The sequence below is a fragment of the Ambystoma mexicanum genome, chromosome 3q (assembly GCF_040938575.1).
Source record: "Ambystoma mexicanum isolate Mex_15411 chromosome 3q, UKY_AmexF1_1, whole genome shotgun sequence".
Taxonomy (NCBI): domain Eukaryota; kingdom Metazoa; phylum Chordata; class Amphibia; order Caudata; family Ambystomatidae; genus Ambystoma; species Ambystoma mexicanum.
Window position 1 is genome coordinate 878,811,399 of NC_090926.1, and position 21,075 is coordinate 878,832,473.

Below are 21,075 nucleotides of genomic sequence, written 5' to 3' on the forward strand. Positions count from 1 at the left end.
ATTATTAATGGACAATGACTTAACACTCCAACCACAAATCAACACAGTAATAAAGAAGTGTTTCTTCCACCTATGCACAAAAAGATACTACTGTTCCTCACGTTCCAGCACAGAACACTTGCATGTTATCTCCCTCATGATGTCAAGAACGCAGCAGCATGACAACCCTGCAGATTACTAAGAGAGAACACATCACAAGAGCACTAACAACCCTACAATGGTTACCAACCCAAAATAATAATTTTCTGCAAAACGCTCATCATGCGCCAGTCGCGCGTTCTTTTCTTCGCTTTACAAACACTGCGCAACTTACACCCTGTTCCATGTATACACATAAACTGACATGCATCCATCTGCATACACTTACCAGCAGCATCGTCTTGGTGCCTGTACTTCGGTGGCGTTTGGGAGCCCGACGGCTCGGAACACGTCTCAAACCAGGGCGCTGACACCTTGTGGGCACCGCCATGTTGCTTCTACCGCGCATGCACGGTGGCCCGGTTCTCTGGTTTCACGCATGCGCAATGGATTCTGTGTTGGTTGGCGGAAAAGGCAAGCAAGCATCATGGAGCTTCACTCTCAGGCCGCTGGAGTATTTCAACTCCCAATCCCACTTCCCCAGTGTCTTATTACGCTCTGGCAGCATCCTTGGTTGCTGGTTCCCCTTCTGTTCCCTGCATGCCTTGTTTCACCTGTTTTCCTGATTTGGCTCTACGTCCCTGCTCATTCCTGCTCTCTCCTGCCTGTCCAGTCTCGCCTGTTCGGCCTGCCTCGTCAAGCATCTTCCTTCTGCGTTCCTGCCGCCTAACCCTTAACTAGTCTGATCCTTTTTCGCCCTGGAACATCTCTGGAGGTGTACATACCACCGGCCGAACAAACGCCTCGCTTTCCCCGTCAGTGTTCAGACTGTCCTCACGCCATGATAATACAGGGCAAGCACTCACATTGTGTGGAGAGTTGGGCGACAACAGCAGGTTCTCCCTTTCCTTGCGGTGCCGAGCTGACTCACTGCTCTACACGACGTCCATATTCTGTCCAGACCAGTCATGACAGATGACTGAAAAAGACCAGGTATGCAGTGCAGGCAGAACGCCGTCCTTGATAGCCCTGCATAACCCACAGAGCAATCCACGGCCAAGGAGCGGAAGTCATACAGAAGAAATCTCCATCTACAAATTGAACATTGAGGTCCAGCAATGACATCCGCCTCGAAACTAAGCAATACTCAAAGTTTACATTTGGTGGAGCTGCATTGTCCGCCATCTCAGCAAAACTTTGGAACTCTCTCCCCAATGAAATTAAAACAACAGAAAAACCTAAAATTCAGAAAATTCCTAAACACATGGCTCTTTAACTCACCTAGCTAAACAGGAAGTACAATTGAAGAGAAACAGTCAACCACAACACAAGGAGACACAACATACCAAAAATCAAAACCAGACTGCCCGAAACTGGGCTGCCCCAATGAAATAAAGCATATTAAAGCAAACCACCATACAGATATGATCCCAGCCAAATCAACATAACTCACGCAAAGAAGCACACAGACAACTCCCACCACTAACCCTACTCAAAACTTTCCGTTGTCCCACAAACTCACCTTCAATCACCAAACAAAACACACACATGACTCCACCCTACCTCAGCACAAACTTGAAATCACGGCAAACTGCACATATACTCAAACATCAGCCTCAACCCAACACACTACAGAGAACAAAACCACAGACATGCAAACATCTCCATAAACACTAAAACACCACAAATTCAGCACCAACTAAAAGCACAGTTTCTCCAAAATGACGCTACCAGCAGCTAAACAAAGCTTGTTTGCGATCGCCCTTTCCATCTCACTAACCTTCCGGAGCCCTGCTTCATTTTCAGATACACCAGAGCACCTGGAGACAATGGAAATGGCAGCGGTGACGCATAAATCACAATATCATAACCTATGTTCCCCATCAGACCAACACAGATTCCCCATTGGCCAAAGCTAGATGGTAGCTTCCAGATACACACCTATATTCCCCACTCCATACCAGACTTGCCTACAATTGAAAATCAAAAACCCTGTGATTTCTCTAGCCCATCGTGCATGCATGCCTCAAAGAAGTGCTATAAACTCTGCCCCCACCCTAGTATATGTACAAATCTGAAAAATCGAATGCAGCAATTGCAACTTACTATCAGCATCTCGACTTATATTTCTATCTGGGGAATTCATCTTTTGTAACGTGCTTAATACCAGAGACCAATCTCTAAGCGTTCAACCAGGATTCCAACCTGTGTGCTCTGCGTTGTTTTGCTCTCAAGACAAACTAGTTGCCTCCCCACATGGGGCAAGCATAAATATTACTGTTCTGTTAATAATTAGCTGCACACATCTGTTCCGTTTAATACACATATTTCACGAAAACTCCTTAGAGAAGGGACAGGGAGATCTAATTACTTGCCTGGGATCACACGCTTTGGGCGGTGAAGCCGCGATTTGAGACGTGTCTACAGTTTAAGCACTTAACCACATATCTTCTGATGTATAGTTGTTAGGAGTATGTGTTAATGTTTGCCTTTAAGAATAGTGTTTTATAAAAAATAACTTCAGCAGAACAGAAATCTTAGTAAAATATTTTGACAAATATATAAATCCTTCAAGAAATATGTTAAGCAAAAACAGTATACAATTTTAGTCCCCTCACGCCTCAGGAATGTAGGAATACAAGTTCCAGAACGCAAAGTATGCCAGTCTAAAAAATAAAACAAATTACCTCAAGGCTTAAAGCCACATAACAAAAGATACTTTGAGAAACCGCCTGCTTTTAGAGATCCTGCTTATTTATATGTGGTGTGAAGACAATGTCAAACTCTGCACTCATGTAGTTGTGTGTGTCCAATAAGAATACAAAATGAAAAGGTGAGTTTAAATACGTCTGTATTTAAATGAAGCGCATCATTTGATATTTCACTGGAGCGTGATTTCTCCTTCTGCTGCAAAATGGCTAATGCCACCTTCAGTCTTTTTTGTGACCCTTAACAAAGACGTGCAAGGAGTTTACATGACCCAGAGGGGGCTTGTGGACTTTGATGCCTGGGCGGCATGCTCTGTCTCTCTCTGAGGCATCCTTTGATACCTGCTGATGGAGACAGACCCTGCATGTTATTGCAGCCCAGACAATCTCGAAGGTTCCACGCTCTTCCCCGGAGACGAGCATGAAAACCATGAGGTTTGTTTCTAGACAGACTATGAAAACTCGGAGGTTAGGCAAGTCTGCAACAGACAGACGCGTCCATCTCCAGGTCCAAACCCAGATTCAAGTAATGTGTTGCCCCGTGAACTGTTCTTTTCAGACTCTGTCCCCGTTGAGAGTCCCTGACAGGCCAGAATCGGCGAATTGATAAGCGCGGCGCTCAAATACTATCTTCTGCCAGTTCCCTCGTCTTTCATGGTGACCATCCGTTTTCCGGGGAAGTTTCTCGGTCTCAGAATTGTCAATGTCTGTGTATAAATCTCTGCACACGAAAAACACACGCTCTTCTTCTTCTTCCCGCTTGAGATTTGAGCAGCTAAGACTTGGGCTACGTACACGGCCACGTAACGTGCTCCGAGGCACGTCAGGGGGAGGGGGCGGAGCGTAGCGAGGGTCCGTTTCTCTGATGGGAACTAGACATTTCCCTGCAGTGATGGAAGCTGAGTTGGGAAGCTGGAGTCTGCAGCAACTGCCCAATGGACCCTTCCCTCTCACAGAAGAACTTTAAGTCCAGCAGAGAGTGATCATGGAGATACTCATCCTGTGTGCTGTTTTCGCAACAGGGGTAAGTGCTATAATGTTGTGAATCAGGGAGAACGAGAAAGGACGGGGCAGGATTTGCTGCTTTATCTCGCGGGCACTTACCCTCCTTGGGCACCCTGATAAGATACACCGCCAGACTTGTGATGCACACCTCTGTTATGTGCCCCATTCTTCTGCATTGCCGCTCCCATGTGGGCTCTCGCGCACCCTGGGCGCCCTGCCTCTGCCATTTGCCCACTTCTCATGCGCCAGGTAAGCTCAGCCATATAGATCGCTACCTTGTGTTCTTGTCTTCTGCGCCATGCCTCAGGGAAGCAGAACTTCCTGGCCAAGTACCTCGCCAAAGTGTCCATGCACCCTAACTCTCTGAAGGTAGTGCCCCCACCAGCAAACCTTGCCCTCGCATGTACTCCCGTTGTCTCCTGTTTAATCGCTCTATCCTAATCACACACTCAGTACACCATCTCACTGTCCGATGTCAGCCTACGTGTTGCATATTAACCCTCCCCTCCCCCAAATTCCCTCATTTGTACCTGATTTTGTGGATTAGGAATCTACGCTTCGACATGGAAAGAGCCTAGACATCTTCCTTCTGAAATAGATATTAATTAATTGCACCTGTCATAATAACCTCTGTTTTGCGTTGTGTTCATTTTCAAGGCTCTCATGTTTGATTCAGTCACATACCAATGAGGCGAGGAAGCAGACATTCCCCGTTGCCTCTAACGCCTTTTTGTGTTATTTTCCAAGAAGTTATATCAAACGATGCTATACCATTGAGTGGAATTATTAACATGCTGGTGTTTGATGCGTGTGTGGCACCGAGTCCGATGCATTCTATCTAGTCGCAAGAAGGGATCCTTTAAGGGGATGATTAAAAAAAAAGGACGCTGAGTTGTTTATTAACCGATCGTAATGTTTGTTTGACCCTATTGATTTGACTGCTAGTGTTAGAACTTGGCTTTGCGGAAATGGCTGTAGGCGGTGCCGACTTAGAGAAAGACATGTTCGAGACCGGTCTAATGTGTTACTCCTCACGCGGTTCTCACTATCTTTTGAAACATATTTTTTTTTGTTAGAGTTCCACCTTAACGTTTTTTTGGGTGATTTGCTACTGTTACTGCAAGGGCACGCCTGGCCACACGTATGTTTCACACAGGTCCGGCCTTAGCTTTGGCAGGGCCCAGGGCGAGTCAACAACATTCCCTAGGTCCTGCGGGGTTGGCGGGGGCTCCACATTTTTTTGTTGCGCTTCTAAATTTTGCGCACCAAAAAACCAGCAGTGGCGCTCTATTTAATGAAGTTCTGAGCGGGGAGTTAATCACTTCAATAGAGCACGACTGTCAAACCCCCATGGGGCTGCTATCCCATGTTTGAAAGCCGTGTACCTATTTTAATAAAATGCACCCTGCCAGCAGGAGAGCGGAGCGCATTTCATTACAATAGGGCGCCCGATGTGCATTCACCCACCATTTCAGCTCGGGGGAGCCCTTGAAAGACTCCCCTTGAGCTGGCGTGGTGGAGGGCTAATGTGGCGCCCTGGGTGGTCGCCCCCTGGGAGTCCCGGCCCTAAAGCCGACCCTGGTTCCACCACACAACCATGCTATCACGAATTCTAGTGGCACCTTCCAATATATTAAAAACGGCCGTCACTTGAAAATGCTCTTTATGACGAGATGTTGCATTCTATCTGATCCACTGCAATTGACTAGCCATGCATCCATACTTTCACAAACACACACCTTCTCAACCCCCTGTGGTGTGTTGCTAAGGAATATGTATGATGTTAGCAGGGTGCACAATTTCCACTCGCCGCTAGCCATTGGCTAGTGATATTTGTCCGTTGGTAAGAAATGGTGAGCTGTGTGTATGTATAGAATTGAGTGGCTAGGGACTTTTTTTGACTGATTAGTAGCTTCCAACATGAATTTGCCCCCTTGCATTAGCATTCCGTAGATGTAGAATGTGGTGAGATTGTGAGGTGAGGCAGAAGGACAATTTGCAAAGGTGGGAAAAGGCACTTGTGAGTGTCTCTGTGGTACCAATGTTTTTGGATTAATAAACAAGTTTTCCCCTCACCTGCCTGGTCGAATCCTTTATTGGATATCACAGATTGGCGACAAGCGACACCGGTACAGGACTCGCCCTATAAAAAGCACTGGTAAAGGAAAGTAAGCCTGTTGTTTGTTGTTTTTTCTAGTTGACATTATACCATAATTTTGATAAGGCGTGCATGGCAGAGCATTAGAGGAGAGGACCCTAATACGTGAGAAAGTGGCAACGGAAATAAAGAAAGGACTATGGAGTAAGGGACAGTTGCTTAGCTACTTCCAAGTAAATAATTGATCACAATACAGAGGTCCTTGGTGTTAGTCTTAGCGGTGCATGACAGTGGCGTGAGTTATGGTTACATAGCCGGCAAATTTCTTTTTCGTTTTTCGATATTACTTTGCAACCATAACGTCCGTTTTTAACAACGTTTTTTCAATGCATGTCAGTTTTTTTATTAGTGCAACCATAATGTCTCTTTTAACGTTTTTCTTTTTATTTTTTTACTGCATTTCAATGGTTTTTGTAATTGAAAATGTTTTGTGATGTTACAGCACTGCATATATCTTATAACAAATTCCTCTTTTGACATATATGAAAGGACTATAAACCTCCTTTAATATATTGTTTGAAGCGCATACTGATGTTTGTCATTTTCAGCAGCACATGCTGGGGCTGCAAGTCATGGTTGAAACCACCCTTGTTATTCACTGCACCAAGCCTAAATCCTTGTTCAGTGTCCATGCTGGGGCTGCAAGTCATGGTTGAAACCACCCTTGTTATTCACTGCACCAAGCCTAAATCCTCGTTCAGTGTCCACTAAACCCCCATAATGGGACTACTGGCCGACATGGCCAGAGTCCACAATCCATGGGGAATGGGCTTTGTCCATGCTGCAGGCCTCAATAAGCAAATCGGAGTAGACATTTGCCCTTACCGGGGACCTGCCCACTGTCCAGTCACCAAAATCATATCACTATTTTGTTGTACCTATCTTTTGACCCTTTGGAAAATAAAAAAAAACACAGGAAAGCTTTTCAAAAGCATGTTTTCAGGCCCTTGCTTCTGCTCCCTGTGCAAGTTTGCTGTAAACAAGTCCAGCACTTCAGGCTGCAGCCGCAAGCATAATTTTATTTCCCCAATCAAGCCTATGCCAATTTCAAAAATGTTACCACATAGCTGGCCCTGTTTCACCTTTAAATGGCAGTACCAAACTCCTAGACACAAAGGAAGGACTACATCCATTGGAGCCATTGAGTGTCTGCCTTACTTTCGTTCTGTCATGAATTTTATTGTGCACTGGGCAAACCATACTTGAGCAAGCAACCGGCTGTTTGCGAAATGCATAGTTTTTACTTTTATTCTGTCCTTTGTGACGCCTCATAAATTGGATTTTTAACTTTGAAAAGCATTCCCAGCGAGTCTATTTTCCTGCAATTTTACAGAGAGCCTATTTGTTTCGTTTAGCTAGCTAAATGCACTACACGCTATATATCTATTCTGTCTAGATAGATTAAAGCTGCTAAATGACTAAGCACTATGCACTTTATAGTGGATTTGTTTACATAAGAAAATGCTGCTAGCAATTTTGCACATTAAGGTTGTTTGAATAAGAAAACGTTGCCAGTAATGGAGCACTGTGCACTTTACAGTGGGTTTGTTTGTTGACATGATGAAACGTTGTCAGCAATTCTACACAGTAAGGCTAAATTTTGGAGACCTATATGAAATGTGTCTCATTCAGCAATTGAAAATGTCACAATAGTGCAAATATGTTGTGAGAAGCACTAAAGCTTTCAATTTAATTTTCGACCTGCTTCTATATGACAGCATGATTTGTATTAAGCTATCCATGTAACACCGTGTGGAAATGAACAGCATTGTGCTGGTAATTCCCTTGCGAAATACTTAGGAATATCAGTATGACCTACGAGGTTATAGTGCTCCTTAATGAATGTAACAGCATATGTACGTATGAATAAATATGTTATGATAAACACCAAGCACTTTTTCAACCATGATACAATAAGCACTAAGTAATTTGTACTTATGTGACATCATAAGCACTAATACATTTGTACTTACTCAATCTATACCCACCAGTGGTAATGCATAGGTAAAATACACAAAGGAATTAATCGGTCAGTAATGAGAAAAAGGTCCGAGAGAAACTAGTCCTTTTTCGATCTTTGTTTTAACAGACCGGATGTTTAAATGTGCACTGGGTATTGTGACAGTTGGTTGTGAACAAGCGGCAAGGAAGCCGCAAAACAAGTCAACGCTAGGTTTTATAAGCCACATTATGGGAGCATCATATTTTGATGAATTATAATTTCTTTTTTGCTATTGTCATGATCATTAAATAAACGTTAAATAAAGGAAGAATGTTAACGAACAAAGGCGGATCCTGATGATTATTCCTAACCACGGAGAGTGATGCTCATCTGACTGATAAAGTGTTCAGTGTTAAGAGGAGATTTATATTCAGTAAAAGAACTTTGTTAAAGGGACATTATGGTTAAGTTGCACCACTAAAAACCTATGAAATTCAGTGAAAAAAAACTTTGTTAAAGGGACGTTAAGGTTTCAAGTAAAACCAAAAAGCCGCTGAAATTCACCAGTTATGGTAACCTAAGCACCATAACTCGCGCCCCTACCATGCACTAAGACTAACAACCAGGACATCAAATATGACATCACATGTGCATTTACTTTTCATGAAAAGTCTGTACAAAGGATTCTTAATGTAATGTTGAAAAAAAAAAGTGTCACGGATCATTGGAATAAAGATCATGAGGTACGTAGTGCATTAAGCAATGCGTTGATACAAATAGCATTCTATTATGAAGTTCTTTCCAGTATACTAAGCTACTCTTGTAGAAACATAGGCATTGTGAGCAGCATACATGAGAGAGGTGCAATATTAATAATCTTGCCATGTTCAATAGTAAAATGATAAATGCTTTCTTATTAGAGTTTTGCATACTGTGAAACATTTCATAAGTAGCTAATAAAACCCACTTACTACATAATTGTATTATTGCAAACAAAACGCAAACCGACAACAACCCATACAAATATGGGCATATACAAGAAAATGTAGTAAATAAAAAAACAGCACTATTACAAGGCAATCTTCATAACTTAACTGATTATCTTCATGCACAGAAATGATTGCTCTGCTTCAAAGCTACTACTTCCCTGTGTATAATTAACACATAATATGACTAGATCCTAAGGAAAGTAGTGTGAGTACAATGTATACAAATATGAGCAGATACAGAGAAAGTACAGTAATAAAAAAACAGCAGAACTATAAAAGAAGTGTTGATAACCTTACTGATCATATTCATACATAGAAAGCATTGCTGTCTTCTAAGTCTGTGTTTTCCCCTATGTATATGCTTCATATGCTGTGAGTGAACTCCAAGTGAATTACTGTAAGAACATATTTGAAGTATAAGTATAAATGTAGTACTTTTTGAATTTTCAGTTCCTGACTGTTACTGGCCTACATATGTCATTAAAGAAAAAAGATGTCATCAGTGATGTCATCAATGCCATTTGTGATGCCATCTTTGATGTCCTGGGTGTTAGTCTTAAGAGTGCACGGTGGTGGTTTAGGTTGCCATAACTGGCGAATTTCAGGTTTTTTTTGGGTTTTACTTGAAACCATAACATCCCTCTAACTAAGGTTTTTTTTTTTTTACTGAATTTCATAGGTTTTTAGTAGCGCAACTTAACCATAAAGTGACATGAGTGAAAACAGTGATACTAATGGTAGACACTACACTTCTCTATATAAACCAATTATTACCCATTACTCTATGTGTACTTACCACATTTTTTTTATAAACACACCATACAGACATTAAAAATACAGAAACAGATACCTTAGAAAATCATCTGCAGCAAATGGAGCAAAAAATGGATCTATTAAACAAATGGTATGCTCAGAAATAATATTGTCCCGAGGGGTCGGGCATGTGTTTCTAAACATACATTGATCGAGCGTACAAACATTTCCTATGCACCTTCCCTTAGTTTGCCTCTTTTTTTACACATGCAAAATCAGGCAGCAGGGCGTGGCCATCTTGTGATAATCTTATCCGTTGCCGTATCGCCCAAGGTGGACTGCCCTGGCGGCACTAATTCATATGCCCCGCCCCTGAGGCTGACATCACCAAAACTAATTGTATCCTCTGTCTATCTCCAGGACGTTACTGGGCACTATAGCCAAACGCACCTAGTCATCACCTACGTGATGATAACGTTAGTTGCCGCAGAACCCGGAATATAAACCCGCATCCTCTCACAGCACAGCGCATCCCAATTTTTAATATAAATCCATACGTTTATAATAACTGTCCAATTTTTAAAGTCCTTTTATTTCAGAATAAACGCTCGGAGAACATCCGGCGATTGCCATAATCAAGCAAATGCGTAATTATTTTCTTCATTCTCAATCCACAAATGTTTATCGTGAGTCACACGGTGTTCCTTTTGGGAATGAAAAGCTCATTGGACGCACTGTGAAACGCAAAGCTTTTTCATCCGCTTGGCGCTAGGCCACCGTAAACGATGTCAGGTTGCTCCTTTTCACTGGTACCACGTAAGGGCATATCGGCCCATGGCGATCGTCCCAAAGGAATCATTGTTATGCAGCCATTCAGGTGTATCTGCAGCTGCCGGTTGAAAAACCTGTGTCAGTTGGTATCTGGAATCGATGACCATCGCAGAAAGGCAGAATGTAGCTGTTTACAAAACGATAACCGAAATGTGTCTCAGTAGACGATCTTTAGTACAGTTTATCATTTTAACCATTAATTCGGCCCCGCGTTAAAACCAATGATGAACACGGACGTCAAAACAATGGCAACACAGAGAAAACAACGTGAAAAGTAGTCCACAATTTGCTTCAGAGGTTAGTGCTGTGGAGTATGTTGAACTCGAAATGGGATGCGGATGCTGACGCTACAATCGGGGAGAAAGCTAAAGGAAAGAAGAACACATAGACGGAATTTTTATTAATATTAGCGTTGAATTACGCGTTTGTGGAACCTGGGGGAACCCACTAGTGGACTACAAGCATCTTGCTACTGAACTGCTCTTGTGGGCGAGACAAAGGCCACTACACACACACACACACACACACACACACACGCTGTATTTGCGTGTCGTTGCAATATGACACAAACAACAACCGAGTACAATGTAAAGCAGCAATAATGGTCGGCGAATGATAAATTGACTCGTTGGTCTATAAAATCGTTGAAAGTACAACTTGCATAATATTTGGCATTTCCATTCTCTCGACGTAAAGCTGACACTTCGTTCTTCAGGGAAACACATTTTGTTCCTTTGTCTACCACACCTACCGCTAAGAAGCAGCTATCACATGAATGCCACACCAGCTGCACACATATCCGGTGCTCACACGCACCTTCATGACTCTCTCTATTCTCTCTACTGACTTGAACTTTGGTTTCCGAGGGCGTTCAACCTACCAGCGCCTTGAGACCATACCAATGGTACATAAGGTGCAATATAAATGCAAAGTAACGTAACATAAAATGCCGAAAACAAGGGGGATCCTGCGAATCTCTCTGCCAGACCTTACTCCTGGGTGCGCAAGCCTTACCCAGATTCTTTAGCTCACTATCTTTCACAGAGGAGAAATATCCCAATCATATCACTCTTTGCCCTGCCCAGTGGCAGTCCAGTACCGAAAAGCTAGGCAATTGTACTGAACAAGAGTACCAACAGCAACCCCAGACACGTGTTTTGGTCTGGCTGCACCTCATCAGTAGGGTGGAGCTCTGCCTCTCTAATAATAGTGACCAAGGGGTCAACGTCTGGCTTGCCCTAGTAACTTAGGGTGAGACCCAAAGTTACTTAAATATGCAAAAAACAAGGTATGTCCTGGGATTGCTATTGGTACTCTTCTTCAGAGGAAAGTTGCCTTGCATTCCGGTGCTGGACTGCCCCAGGGCAGGACAAAGACTGATATGTTTGGGATATTTCTTCTCTGTGGAAGACAGTGAGATGAAGACTCTGGATAAGTCTCTCGTAACTAGGACAAATGTCTAGCTGAGGGACTCCCAGGACCTCTCTTGGTAATTTGCATGAAAAAACTGCATACAACCACAAAAGGTCAAACGGTAAGTATATAATAATTGGACTCACAAACACCACAGCATAACACACCCATTCAAGCAAACACCTGACCATACAACGCAATCCAAAATGATTGCTTCCATGGGTATTTTATGTTGCAGCGCTTGTTGCCAAACACTACAATCTTGACTCCATGGCCTGGCCAGAACTCTTCATACAGCCTCACCAAAAGAAACACTAAGTACATAATAATTAAACTCACCACCACAACATAACACAGCCATGCAAACGAACACCTCACCAATAAATACAACCCAAAATGCCTAGAGTCTTCAATACCTACATTCTGAACAGAATCCAACAAGCAAACTAACACACATCGTCTCACTGTCCTATAAAAACTATTACCAATCAGTACACACAAAACATATCCCCTAAGCAGCCCACATACCACAGTCAAAATCTTTGGTAACATGGGTGTGTTATGCTGCGGTGGTTGTAGCTAGGGCCTAGAGTCTTGGGCACTTCGGCCATGCACCCAAGACTCTAGGCCCTGGCCAAAACCACCGCAGCATAACACACCCATAGAAACAAACGCTTACCAAATGACCACAACCCAAAAACATAATACATCCACCTCAATACCTACCCACTTCAATTAACATTCTAAAAAATAATTGCAACCAACGTAGAAACCCTTCAATACATACCCTCTTCACCCAATGCTCTTCTAATGACCCAAAACCAACATCATAGTAAACTAAAATAGCCAGTAGTGCACCCAGTGTTCATTATGTCCGCGGACACCACAAACACATCACTGCCTTCTCCCACCTAAACAAATACAGTATTTGACCCATCTCTTACTCCCCGGCCCTCTCCAAGCACTCATACACACCAACACACTCCTCAAAATTGGATGTATGCTCACTTCCAGCGCATGTCAGTGCATCCAATATGGCGGGCGCATCAAAACAATTTGGCGCACCTCACGCCTCATCCCAGCCAATCGGAGAACACGTTGAGTGTCCGCAGACACGACGCAAGCCGATTATCCAATCGGTGTCCTGTCCACGGAGTGAACTGGGAAGTGTGTCCGCGGAGCGGACATAGATATCACTAATTTCCTTGCCTTACATTTTGGTCGATTTTTAAATAAAAACTACTGGACGGATTTACACCAAATTAACAAAAGCACGCATTCGGGACCATGCCGCTGCTCCTGCCGCAAATTTGTTGAAAATCCATCCAACAGTTTGGGCTGTAGGCACGACAGACATTTTTTCCCATGTTTATGGGGGAAAAAACATTTTTTGGGACCCCCCCCTATAACTTTGCCCTCCCTTGACCAAACCTCACCAAACTTTGCAAAAAATAATCAGAGTGGGCCATACATTTTTTTTTGCAAAGTTTGGTGAGGATTCGTCTAGGGGAAGCAATGTTATAAGCGACCCACAAAAGTGCTCTTCCTATGGCTTTAGCAATTTAACCATAACTACATGGCCGCTACTGCAGGCCATGTAATATTTTTTTTTTTTGGTTGGAAGATGTGTAGTGTGTTGCTAATAAAAATGTATGGCATGCTCATTCCACAGATGTGGAATGGTGTGACAGATTGTGGGGTGGGGCAGACGGACGGTTGGAGAAGGTAGAAAGCAGGCATTTATAGATAAATAAAGAAGCATAACTCACCAGCCTGGTTGAATCCTTTATTGGGTACCACCACCCACACCCTTATTCTTTCACTTGTTGTGACGTCTAGCCTACTTCCCATCCTCTCACCTTTGCATTTCCTCCAGCAGACTGTGGCCTGGTGTCCTTTTGGGAGTATGATGGGCAAGCCCCCTCGCTGTAAAGCCACTACATTGGTGTTAATTTCTAAAGCTTAATAATATAACATTAACTTATTTATTTTCTGGTGAGCTACTACTCTTGTCGATGAATATTGTTTTTTTTTTTAGGATGTATGAATGAGTTTCCTTCTACCCAGAGTACTGCTGGTATTTCTTTAAGCTTTTTTTATTTTTTTGTCATGATCATTAAATATTTTCATGACACAAGATCATGTTATCCTTTGCTTTAAATATTTACTTCTATTTAGTAAAAAATCCCTAAGGAATCGCCTTAGGTATCGGGAAATTCTTGTGACCAATGACTGTTTAATAACCAACTAATCCAGTACATCATTATTGAAACTCAACTGAACCACAAAGTATTTAAACAAAAAGCCTTTAATTATTAAAAGTCTAACCAATTTCCTATCCAAGTCAAATATGATCCTATGCATTTTGGATAAACAATCATTCTTGAGGGAAATATCTGCCTCCCAAAAAGTATCACAAAGAATACACTAATTTGTTGTCGGGTTTCCTTTACAATCACTGTTTTAAAGGGATCTAGTAGCACACCAAGCTAGCACAAAACCACAATATCTACACAGTTGATTTCATTGAAGTCCTATCTCTCCAACAGAGCCACAGCGCTCCTGCTTGTGTTGAGCGGTGCACCTCTGGAGGGGCATTGGAGCTCTCTTGTCTTTCTCCTGTCGCAGAGCCCTGCTTATGCGACTCTTCCACTGGGCTCTGCATCAGTCTACCAACTTTAGTCTTCCCTAGTGCCGCAGTTTGGTCTGCATGGAGTCACTTACTTGACATCTCAACTGGAGTCGGCGTCGGCCTGGAGAAGGAATGCTTCCTCGATCTTGCAGCCTCCACGGGCTGCTCTGGCCAGCCTGCAGCTACATCTTGCCACACTTCTCTGGTGTGTCTAGGGCCTTGGCGCCAAACACTAGTGGGCTCCCTTTTATCACGCTCACCCCAGGGTTTTTTGGCATGGTCAAACTCCACACAGTCTGTTGAGAACCTCCTGTGATTGGTCATCCTAAGGAAGCACCTCTTGGGGTTGGCGCACTCATAGGGGATTGGACACACATTTCAGATCAGAAGCCAAGTCAGCCATTACAAAAGGGTGTATGTGCTCATTGTGAACCCTAGCCCCAGATACCCTATAAAAGTGTTAGGAATACATGTCGCCATCCTTTATCCCCTATTTCTTTCAATGTCTCTGTCCCTTAGGGCAGAACCCCCTCCAGAGGAATCCTGTTTACCCTTTCCCCCAATGGTTCTTAAGCGAGTTTAGGGGTTAATTCAGAGGTTAATGTAAAAGACCCCATTAGAAAATATTAAAAATGTATGTTGTTTGTTATTGGCTGAGAAGTTCTCATTACAGGATCAAGGTACAGTTCAGGGTTCGGTCAGTTTTCACAAGTTCTTTAAAAAGCTGGTATGCTGAATAGAGGGCTAAAAGTAAGAGAAACAACTGTGCAAACCGAAAACAGCAGTCTCGAGGCCTGTTAACCGATAAACCGGGTGATCTGCAGAATCTGACATTGTCAAAGGTGTCCATAAATGCACACCAGGACAATCATGGAGGGTACAAATAGAAACAGGCAATTAGCAGCATTGTGGATAGGAAGCCAGAAAGATCTCAAATATCTTTGCATATATTTCAATTATCTCACCTTCAGCACGCCTAACCAGACCATAGTGCTCAAGTGCAATCTACAAGGTATTATGTGAGCTCCTTTTCACAAACGGTTGCTTTTGTCACTGTCCTCTGTGTGGATGGGGATTAGATCTCCCTCGAGTCGAAGAATCAGGACTGTGGAGAGCAGAAACAGTCTGAGGATGTTCCTCTGCTGTGTTTGAATGCGCACTTACTGACAATGTGATTGCACCCCCAGTTGGAGCTGCCAACAGAGCCTTTCTTTAAGTAATGGTAGGATCCTAAATAGATGGGGATGCTGCAGTTCTCATCTCAGAAGTACAGCGTATAGCAAGAGAAGTGGATGTGAAGGAAACTTGCCACGCCCCTCAATCGGAGGGTGCGGCACAGATGTCATTGCGGCTAGTCCAGGTGCTTCTGGCGGAGACTGGACATGTCAGGAGTTGGAAGCACAGACCCCCATCAGATGCCCTTAACACTACACTGCTGTTTGTGTGGAGAGTAATACATGTAGAGGTCCTTCCCAGTGGAGCTGTACAGCCAAATTCTTCTGGTGCACTTGTCAGTAGACCCAGACCTCAGGTTTGAGAATGGCAGGGACCTGTAGCAGGCTTTGGTAGTGCTTCCTTGACCTGCAAATAGAAAGCTGTGATAGCCTTCACAACGGACTTAAACATAATGTAATATTGTCTTCTTCTAATTGCAAATCCATACATTGTGCTGTCAAAGTAGAAGGGGTGGGTTGTACCCAGACTCTTAGGACTTCCAGCAATTCTCATGAGGTGACAACACATACTTTTTGTTAGGGTTGTCCCACCTGTGAAGCAATACAAAGGCCATGGCCTCATGCCATCAGATGCCAGTTTCTTTACACAATTTGGGATAACCTGTTCTTGAGGTCACCATTGCAGCAATCCTCTGCACCATTAGATTAGGGGTGGTAAGCACAATGAAAATGCTGGCAAATATTAAGGGCCTTACAGAGGTCTTCAACCACTTGCTCAGTAAAGTGGGTACGTCTGTCACTATTAATGACTGCAGGAATACCAAATCTAGGTGTAAACTCTATAAGTAATGTTCCTTTGCGACAGTGATAGAATTAGCCCTTCGACAGAGGTAACCCTGTACACACCCTCTGATCATGTCAATGACCCCAGGACAATATTCAAAGTTATGGCATTTAGAGGGCTGCATAAAATCAATGTGAACATTGAGAAAAGGTCCCTCTGGGGCTGGATGTAAAGAGGACCAAGTCTATACAGCTTTCCTCACATTATGGGCCAGACAAACAGTGCCATTACTGCAATAGCTCTGGGCCAGACTAGGGAAAACGGGGCAAATATTGCAGGGGATTACACAGTGGATTTCCATCATTGATCAGTGGATCAATAAGGCCCATGACATTTTTCTTGGAAAATCTTATCGTGTTGCACCTTTGTGGTTTTGAAGTGACCTTTTTACGTCAATGTCTGTGTTCCATTGGTCAGCCTGGGTATTGTAAGGAACTCATGGTGGCAACAGTAAAGACAGACACAAGTGATCACAGTTCAAGGGTGTTTTTTACTGTATAAATGGGTGAGAAAAAACGCCTGATCTAAACCTAAATCTAAGATGGGACCAAGCGACGATCATCAAATAATAATAATACAGTCCGAGTGGGGTCTAGTCAAATAAAAATGGATTATACAAAAAGAAAATAGGCCAATCCTTACTGCTATGCTCCAAAATGGTGTGGGATGATGGTATAACTGGGGTCTCCCTCACGTTTTTAGCACGGGACAAGGTGGGACTCTTAAGCACAGCACAATACTGGGCCTCGCCAGTACAAGGTTACAGTTCAGTCTCTTGCCTCAGAGGACCTGATGTGTCACAACCAACAAAAACGAAAGTTCCTTCAATAAATCTTCACAGGGTAATTACTCTTCGCCTTAGGATCCCCCTCTGCTGGGCTCCGATCCTTCGTACAACGTTGGCCTCCCTCAGTCAGGTTCACTACGGTCTTCCATTCAAACGTTACATTCAAGAATCTCAATGTCTTTTTATAACAACTGCTCACTGTGGACATCCCTCAGTCTGGTTCACGCTTGTCATCACAATGTTCACGGCTGTATCGCTGTTCACCCTAATTCTCATGCATCCGTCAGCTGGGTTTGCTTTTGCCAATATCACAGTTCACTTTGCTTTATCACAATACGGGATTTGCTTCTCTTAGCATCCCTCTGTTAGGTTCACATAGCCATTCTAACACAGTTCATGATTTGCACATCTCATAAGAAAGTGGGGTTCGCTTCTCCTAGCTTTCCCTGGGCATTTCAACTGTGGCAAGTGTGAGCCGGGTTCACACTTGCCACAGCTCACAAGACGGAGTACTTTGAGACCCCTTAGGTTCTTCCCTTTACCTAAATCCGGGTCTTAGCCCCCAGTCAGACTTTCCTTAAAGCTCCCAGGCAGGCTTCACACAGTTCTATTAATACATAAGGTTCCCCTCCATCAGGCTCAAACCTTTATCGGTGTCCCTTAAGCCTTGGCTTCCGTCTGTCGGGCTCGAGCCGCTTGACCTTCCACTGTTTGTTGGGTCAGAGACTTTCGAGTGGGCGAAGACTTTTATTGGAACCCCAGCCTGACCACTCTGACCATTATTCCGCTCTCATCATTCCTTTTTTATGCTTCACTCAACCTTGGCTCTAGCTGTATTGGTTTTCACATTCACCCCAATGCCTCTTGAGAGGTGTAATTGCTTTATATTTCCTCTGGGTTTCCCTTTCTCACACTCGAGTACCCCTTCTGCTTCGCTCCCCCGTTCCAGCTACCCACATGCTTACCGGGTTTCTTTCTTCATCCGCCGTGAGACTTACTCGGCTAGCGTGGCGCTGTTGGGAATCTCCCGGGGTGGGGGGGGGTGAAGAGTTCTGGTAGGAGGTCAAGGTCTCATCACCTGCCCCTGGACTTCCTTGAACATGCCCAGGGGAAGCACGCTTTGCAGTAAACACAACCAGCAGTCTGCCTTCTTTAGCCCTAGGGAGGTAAGGCTCCTTCGCTGGGCAGTAGTCCCACACAGGTACTGGCTCAGCACCTCAGCCTTCCTCCTCCTCTGGGCGCTCTCCACTGCTTCCTAGGCTCCCTCCTGCTCCTTGGTGTGCTTGGATCTGTGGTAAGGATCCTCTGCCGGACTCAGCCTGGCGGCCCCCTCCTCTGCTTCCAAGAGCAACGGACCTGTCCTCAGCTGCAGCTTCCCTTTAAACACCTGTGTGATGTTAAGGTGTAGCAGGTGTGTGATTAGGGTTGGGTGTGCCTGACCCTGCCTGCCTGACCTAATTAAGGGGACAGCCTGCTGTCAGTGTTGTAGTTTGTCTTCTGTGTCTTAGTAGGTTTTTCACTGGTAATCTTCACCCCTCCAGATCGTCTCTTCTTCCCAGTATTATGAGAAAATGGGGGTGGGGGTTCTGGTAGCATTTTGTCAAAGCAGATTGGGGGTTTCGGGAAATTATCAGAGGGACATGGAGAAGAATGACTGGGAGTACTCTGGTACGCAACAGGAAAACAGGGATTCTGGGAGATGTTTCCTACTGTAATGGGGTTTGGATTCTTAATGGGTTCACTAGATGCGGAGGGGTTGTTGGATTCTGATAAGGGAGATATTGGGTGGAAGGGAGGTTGATCTACAACACCCTATAAAAACCTCATGCACTTCTTGCCTGGTATAATACCACGTCTCGTCTGGAGCGCTCTCCGAGCATAACCCTAGGTTTCCCTACCCATGTGATCCTCCCTCACTCGTCCACCCCCAGGGTTGGGTTCTGAGAGCGCCAGCTCTTCCCTGGTCACCTGAATAAGGGATTCCCGAGGTCTACTTGGGAGAATACCCTCAGGTTTCTCACCGTATCCATTTGATGTTTTTTTTTGTGACATTATCGGATGTATTCATTAATTTGAGCACTTTGCAGGCCGAGATGCCCACTTTCGGGTTTGGGAGCGGTTATTGAAGGTGATCTTGTAAGCCGACTTCAAGATTGTTCATGAAGTTTATAAGAATAGCTCTCAAGTAAATTTGTTCAGATTTTAAAAAGTCGAAACTGAGCACATTGCCATTGTCTTCATATTGCTGTCTAGATCAAGTCCCAGGGTTCTAGCCAGCGCTCATTTAGGTCTCCATCCATCCTTCCTCCGACTAAAGATCGTGTAACTTCTCACATTAGGCTTGTAGACGATTACCTCTTTAACTGACTGGCCTTGACAGTTGTTTGGCAGCAGAGGTGCATGGTATGTTTGTTTCTTGTGCCGCTCATAGGGCTTGAATATTAAAAAATCATGTGCTTCTGTCCTGCTATACAAAAACATCACATGGGATAAAATTATTTGCTTAGTACTGCAAACATTGTTGGGCTGTGGCAGGCTGACAAGGAGTCTGTTCTGTTGGGTCATGTTCCTCCGCTTTTATACTGCATCACCACAGTCTAAATCCCTTGAGACTACTCAAGAGATGGGACGGAAATATAATGGGTCCCACAGTTAGTTTATTACCAGCACACACGAGTAAGCTTTGGAAGTTGGTATTGTCAGAGCTTCAGTCCTAAAGGTCAAACGCCGCCGAACCTTCCCAGTGCTAATGCACGTTGGCCAACTTCCTTTGCCCCCCTGCAACCCGCCCCACCCACCTCGGGCTAGCACATGTGAGGGATTGGAGCTTTGCTCCAGGTGCTAATAGTCGAAAGTAGGCCAAAAGCCATTTCATCTTCTGCCCTTTGTATGCTCCACAATGAAGACGCATTTGAAATCGACTGTTTATAAGCCTGAATGGTAGATTCATCCAGTTTGCCGTTACCACTGGCACTGCCTTAATGAGTCCAGTTGATCTCAGTACTTTTATAACTTAGAAAGTGTGTGCTGTTTAGGTTTCTTGTATATCTATTAAAGTTCGGGAACCCTTTCCCCTCTCCCACTCACTGTAATCCTGCCCATCAGCTACAAGTGCAAAGCACAGTATCTCTTTGTTGCACACCCCTTGCATGGTAGGGGTCTAATGCTGGCTCAAAATGAGATGTGTTCCCTGCATCCTCTATCCGTTGCTAACACTTCTAATCGTGTTGTCAAGCACAACTCTCTGCCCGTGGGAGCCTCTGGATCAGTCAAACATTGTTACTAACCCCATTTGTGGTACTCCAGTTTACGATATCTGCTTGATAAAGATGTGAGTGAGCCTAGGGAGTATTGAACCATTATCTGAACGTGAGCCCCGCTTCATCGGAAATTCGTGCAGTATCTGTAGCTCTCTCCACTCCCTCGATAACGGTAGGGTCTGGCCTTGGCATCAGACACATACGCCTTGTTTCCCTCAGCAAGGAAAGTGTTGCAGCATGTCCCTTAGCTCCTCAAACTGCTCTATGTCTGCAAACTGGGGCATGTCTGACACCTCTCTGCACTCGCCCCCTTTCCTTTTGCAATGTAACTCATTGTTAAACTATCTTTCTTTTCACTGTCACTTTAAATTGATTTCTCTTTAAACCCCCTATTCCTCCCTGCCCTTTCGCACCCTACTATCCCATCCCCTATGGCGCTTTAAAGCCTTCTGAAGGCAACATTTGAGCTATACAGTAAACGGCATTAATAAAATGCATTC

General features: G+C 44.1%; 1 protein-coding gene across 1 annotated transcript in view; it reads left to right on the plus strand.

Moving 5' to 3' along the window:
- The first annotated feature begins 3,640 nt into the window (after positions 1 to 3,640).
- The window catches only part of TEX2 (testis expressed 2), a 1,181,730-nt gene continuing 1,164,295 nt past the window's right edge, over positions 3,641 to 21,075 (plus strand). Inside the window, exon 1 of the mRNA XM_069654999.1 lies at positions 3,641 to 3,810. The gene's annotated coding sequence lies outside the window, so the exon portion shown is untranslated. The remainder of the gene's footprint in view (positions 3,811 to 21,075) is intronic.